A 7,061-nucleotide genomic window follows, 5' to 3' on the forward strand; every position below is an offset into this window, starting at 1 on the left:
CTCTGACAGTGGTGCCACACTTAACTTTAGATTTGGGCCATCAAAAAATTATTCGCCATTAAATAAACATAAGGAACATAATTTTTATAAATTTTGATGCTCTTTTTAGCCTATTATAAAATCAAGTAAACTTTGTTGCTTTTTTTTATCCCATTATACTATAAAATTTTCTTTGTAAAGAGGTTCCAATATTTCAACATGAATAAAATACTATTTTTTCTTTTTTTTATCAAAAATTACATTCTGCTGAAAATTCAAAATGTAGATAGATTTGTTCAGAAATGTGCTGTAGGGGGTAGGGGAGGTAGGGGGTTATATCCATTCCCTTGGCAAAGTTAAATAGACCGGAGCACCCCCATACACCCCCCTGATACACCCCATAATACAGGCAAGGAGAGTGTAAAGTAAAAAAGTCACTGTGCGCACTAATTTACCAATATATTTCAACAAGTTTTGACATTTTTCAAGTTTTTCTGTCTGAATAAATCACTGTAGGAAAGTACAAGTGCCTAAGCCCCTTGAAGCCTCTAGGGGGACTCTGGGTGGAAGTGGTGGAAGTCAACTCACCTTCCTTTTTTAATTTAAATCTTTTTAAAAAGTTATAAAAAAATTGAGGGGGAGGATTATCTTTTATTGGGCAGGTGAAAATACCCTCCCCAAAACTAGTTCAAAACTGTAAAGAAGAATAATATTGGTTCAGCGGTTAGCAAGATCCTTTGCTACAGACAAAAAAGGTTACTACTTTATATATAGGATATGAGATATGAAATTTCCATCAAAACACCCTAAGGTTCAAACTTTTGTCCATAATACACTGCATCCCCCACACTACCCCTCAATATTTAAAGAAGGGTATCAAATTTATTATGGTGCGCTTTACGCATACCAATGGCAAGTACTTTGCACACCACTGAATATGTATATTTATGAATTAGGACATAAAATAAAGCTATCATAAATATTTAAATTATTTTTGAAAATTCTATGCTTCCCACTCCTGGCATGATTAAGGTGATACATCTCTCTATTACAGCAAGGGGGTGTTAGGGGAAAAAGCCATGCACCCCTTAAATTCAAGGGGGGTGTTAAAAAATTTGTGTTTGGGACTTTTGAGTGAGTAAACACCAAGGGAGATATATCCACCCCTCTAACATTTAAAATACAACCCTCTTGGTGTCTGAAATTCACCTCCCTACAACCCTTTGATTTTTGTTATATTGGAGTGTCAAAATTTTCAGGTGCACTTAGCGCACCCCTCTGGAAAAAACCTGCAAGCAAATGCTTGAATATTTGCAGTGGGATCAAAGATGAGTGAGATATATTCATTATTCACAACATCAGTTAATACTTAAAATATAAATAATTTGGAGCATATTGAACATCTTTAAAGTATTACTCCTATTATATTAGCAGTGGTGATTAATTTGGCTTACAACAACAAAAAATATAACATATAATTTATTTGAATTTCATAAACATTTAACTCAAAACTTTCAATCATAATATAGAGAAGAAGAAAGACTATTTTTTTATAGGAAGAAAAAGTGTAAAAGCTGAAAGTATAAATATTTTTCGTGTCTTAACATAATTTCCTCTGGCAACATAGCTCCCTCTCTTTCATTTGCCAACTTACACACTCAACTGTATATTATACATTAAAAAATAACAAGTCTCAGTGGGCAAAAATACATATAGAATTATTACAATAAAATTCATAATGATCTTTCATTGGTCTGCTATTTGTCCGGTGTCGAAATCGGTTCATTTGATAAGTAAATAAAACAAAATTACGAGGCACATATTTCTTTGGCCTTGTCGCAATTGAAATGCGTTTACTACACTAAATAGTAATTATGCTTAAAAGCTTATTGTCAAATAAAACATTTTTTCGCTAGTAGATACGTACACAAAATTGCAAATACGCATTTGTGATGTAAGAACATAAAATTGAACAATAACATTTCTGTCACGCGCGTATCTTTCATAATTATCATAATTATGTATTTTCTATTTGCAACGCAAAATCTATAATGTTTAGGTTCCTTAATTCTTTTTTTTTGCTAAGCTTCTGAAGAGTTTAAGGATGTAGAGACTGGTTAATAAGTATAGGTCGACAAGAGATAATTTTATCCTATTAAAATTTTCAAGGTTCTGCAGTATGAGAAGCTGAATGCAGTTTGCGACTGAAAGCGGCTTCGGCTAAGAGTGACTAGGCCGGGCTGACGGCAGCTGAGATGGTTGAGGTGAAAAGGCTGCGGCTGAGAATGGCTGATACATGAGCCTAAGAGTGGCTGAATCTTCCTCCAAGCCGCCCAGCTTTCTCGAATACGAAACTTTTGTTCTTGCGACTGCTACTTCAGTTTTGTCTTAGCCGCACGGCAGCGGCTGCTGCTGATTTAGGTTTATTAGTCTCATTGTCTATTTCCTGCCTGGAGAAAATCTTAAGTTATTTATGGTTTTTGTTGCGAAAGGGCTTTATTTACATCAATAGATGCACATCGCTGTAATAAAGAGTCATAGAAGGGCAAGGCGTAAAAAATGCCTTAAACAACTTCTGCAGCTATACCTAAGCAATATTTTCGGCTGTAAATAAGGTAAGAAACGGACATGACAGTAGGCTGCTTTGAAAAATATGGATAGCTGTTTGTTTTTGCTTTTTATGTTTCCAGGCTTAGACTAAATGCAACCTTGTTTATTGCTACGCAACAAAATAATAATATGTGCCTTGCAATAATTATTATCTTATTAAAAACTGCACTTCATCCGTGGAAAAATACAATTATATTATGTTAATTCACAACGTGCCTGATTAAATTCAAATTGCAAACTTGAGTTGGAAAAATACTTAATTTCATCCTATTATATAAAGTAGAGCTTTTCTGTCTGTAGCTCGAAGGATCTCGCTAACCACTGAACTTAAATGGTTCTCTTTTACAATAAAGCTTCTTATATGTCTAGAAAAGGTTTTTAACTATTTTGGAGGAGGGGAATCCCAACCCTCCCAATAAAAAATTACACACCTCCACAAAAAAAAATATATTTACTTTTTCTTTCTAAAACTCAAAATGAAAATGGGGATGGGTCTACTTTAAACCTTCCACCTTTAGTGCCCCTAGAGGTTTCTAGGAGCGAACCCACTAGTGTTTATGATAGAGCTAGGGCTTCCTCCCTGAACCACTGAATGACTCCGTATCCAGAGTGCCATTATATTAGGTTATGTGTTCGAAAACTTTCCTTTAAATTTTTATTTTTTAAACAATTACTTTTAATTGGTGACTAATTAAATTTATAAATTAATACTTTATGTTAGATTGTACAATAAAAAATCTAGATTTTAAAAATGACACTACTTTTAGGCCCGAAAAAAGCCATTGGCTATTAATATTAAAATTCTTGAACTTTTTACAAACCACAATTCAAATTACAGATTATTTTGGTTTTTGAATTTTAGTCTTTATAAAAGCCTTGCGAATATAGGTGCAGGATGAATTTACGAATATTTAACCTTTTAAAAGTTTATGCATTTATAGTTTAATTGATCACTATATAATGTTTGTAATTATTATTACATAATTATTGTTTTATTAAACAAAGTTTACCACAAAACCAAATAGTTATTACCACAGTTACATTTACAATTACCAAATAACTTTTTTTTGTAGCATAGCTAATCTAAAATTTACTTTGCAGAGAAAGAGGGGGATACTTGGCTGTTTATTACACAAGTCCTCAAAGTTTTGCAATAATGTTTTCTTATTCGTTATTCTTACAACTTTAGGGACTTGAGTGTCTATACATTTCAATCACTAAATGTAATCTACAGATTAGGATTTAGGTTGTTTATTGTTATAGTAATATGAATTGTGTTTTTATATTTTTTTTTGATTTTATGACTATGTTTAATTTTTATGCCCAAATAAATATGTTTATGTTTTATGTTTATGTTTAATGGGTAATTTTTGTATTAACATTTGGGATGTACATCTATTAGTCGGCCATTGAATTATCCTTTTTGAATCCCTGCCTACTTTGTCTGTCTGTCCGTTCCATTCGTTAGTAAGTGGAAATTTAAATTAATCTGCTCCCAGTTAATTGCTATTTGTTTTAATGTACTAGGGACATAAAAATGTTTTTATATGCATCCTTATTGTTCAAAATATTTCTAATACAAATTTTGATGAAAAAAGAATGATGACAACATCCATAAGTAGCGAAGCTTTTAAATATAAAAGATGCACAGCTAAGCAGACTGAAGAAAAAAATTGAGTTTGAAAGTAGATGACCATTGATCATTGTTCATGGAAATTCTTATACGAAGGTTTAAAGATCTATAACAACTAAAAAAATAACGTATTTCTCCAACAGAATATGAATCTGAAACTTAGCATAATAGAAAGTCAGATGGATATTGGAAGAATATTGTAGAGTAGATGCATAACTATTATAGGCAATTTCCGTTCTGTCGCAAAGGCATCATACCTAATAGAAACAAACTTTATTTCCCTGCCATTAACAAATCCCTCCCACCCGTACCTCTGCCAAAAAAGTAAGAAATGGATAAATTCCTTTTACACTATATTATTATTGTTATTATGGGAGGGAGGGGAGACATACAAATTAGAGAATCTAGGGGAGGGAAAGGGAGCAAAGTCTCCGACTCTGGCATTGACCTAATTCCGAAATGGGAATACTTACACACACATACACACACACACACACACACACACACACACATACACCCACACACATTCTAACATACATATGTACATAGAAAATTAATATTCACTGCTAATACACAAACACTGACCCCCAATGAAATGATTGATAATTAAATATATTAATTATTGATGAACGTATGCGTACCTTTTGTACAGTGTATCTACTTCTTAAAACTAAGCTTTTATAAATTTAGAATTGGATACATGAATCAATTCATGATCTAATTCTAATTAACAAGTTACAAAAAGTGGTTGATGCGTTCAAGCCCTGCTTCTCTGCTACTAGTTTCAGCCTGCAAAAATCCAAGCTGTTCCTGAACCCACTTAGTTCATTTTGGTAAAGAACAAGAAACTCTTTTCTTTTCATTTCAAACAAATGTATAAATCTAAAATTGACATAGAATTACCTTCTATAATGACAAGAAAAAGAGACAAACTGTTCTTTCCTGACAAGGAACTTTTTGAAATTACTAAGCTTTTTATGATATAATTAATGATTATTTAATTTGGTAATGGTAAGTTTATATAGGTTTATCATATCGAATAAAATGTTTTTAATTTCAAAAAATTAAAATAAACTCTTAATAACTATTCTTGTAGTAAAATTTTTTTTATTATAATATTTTTTCTCGTATTTATTCGAATCCGGCGAATAGGAACCGGTTCTCATCTATACGAAAAAACTATGTCTAGCATCGTATTATATCCAGCTTTCTACGAATATAAAAATGTACATTTTATATCCGCGGAAAGCCGTTTATAATACGATGCGAGAAATAACTATTCTAATATTTAACCGCCTCCCCCCTCCCCAAAAAAATGATGCTTAAAATCAAGCTCACTGTTTCCAGGTCAATATGATTTATTATTTCGTTATTGTTTCCAAAACTTCCACCCCTCAGTAAAAAATAGATATAGCTAGCCGCAGAATTTATGTTGTCGGTTTTGACGTAGCATAAACGCCAAGCAATTTTTGTTGCTTGGTATTTTAGACTAGAGAATGCTGCAATTTTTATATTTTTTCAATTATTATTGTTAGTAACTCTTTAAATTTTGTTTAGAAGCGAAACTACTCTTCATGCCATGGTTGCTTGTTGTTTAAACTATTTAAATTTTTCTTCTTTGCAATTACAATTTTAAAAACATAAGGATGATAAAAGTTTATCATGTCACTTCTATTACAACTACATATATTTGTACATTATGTATGGGTGCTTTGGGACGTTGCCTACATGTATCGCGGCTGACAGTGCAGCAGAACTTTATTTCTTTAAGAAATATATATTGTATATTTATAAATAGTTTATATAGGTCAAGTCTCCCCCTATTTTGTTTGCAGCACAGATTCTTTATAAAAAAAAGAAATTTTCAATTTTGATTTCATTTTTTAAACTTATTGTTTTATATTTGGTAGCATCGCCCTTAGCCTCTGAGGACCCGTCCACAAAAAAAGTGACCCCTACCATAGACTCCAAGGGGGTTAGGGGGTGGTAAAGGGGTGTTTGTGTTTACCCCATCAAACTTTAAAACCCCTCATTTTACCCCCCTACAATAATTTTTTTTTCAAACCAATTAAAAATTAAATTGATATGTGCTGGACCTGTCATCATTATAATTAGTTATTTTTTGACTGAGAAAAGCTGCGGCTGAGGGAGCTGGTGACGGCATGGCTAAATGCGGCTACGACTATAGCTGCATATCCCAGGTTTCGTGATTAAATGATAACAATCAAATTATTTTGATACAATTTTACATACTTTTATTTTCATATCAAGAAAACATCATTAATGAAATTATTTGAAAAAAATATTACAACCTTGATAACTTTACGGGATTGACAATCAAAATAAAGCCAGGATCCGATTTTCTTGACCTTAAGTTTAATTACTTAAAACCCTTCAAGATGCTTTTCATTAGAACAAATAATCCAAGTCTTAAAATTGACTAATGGACCCATTAGGGTAAATTATTTAGTTGCTTTGCTAAACATACAGATTATGCAAAAAAAATAACCTTAAAAATTATCGAAAGTCAATAAAGAGTGGATAATAATCATTTTAAGACCTGTAGTTGGGGACTGGCGCACGAACCATTACTATAATATAAGCTTGGCTGTAAAAATGATTGTTTAATCATGGATAGAGTTTCCTTTATACATCATAAATAAGCAGATAAGATTAATCCCAAGTTCTTAATTTTATCACAAGAGATAAAATTATTCAAGGTGAGAAAAATTATAAAATTAAAGTACAATTTAAAACTTCAAAACAAGACTTTTTTTTAGACGTCCAAGAGGGGGGGGGGGTAATGGGGCGATTACCCCCCCCCCAAAAAAAAACGAAT

This window comes from Acartia tonsa, chromosome 4 (assembly GCF_053477335.1).
Source record: "Acartia tonsa isolate MP-2025a chromosome 4, ASM5347733v1, whole genome shotgun sequence".
Taxonomy (NCBI): Eukaryota; Metazoa; Arthropoda; class Copepoda; order Calanoida; family Acartiidae; genus Acartia; species Acartia tonsa.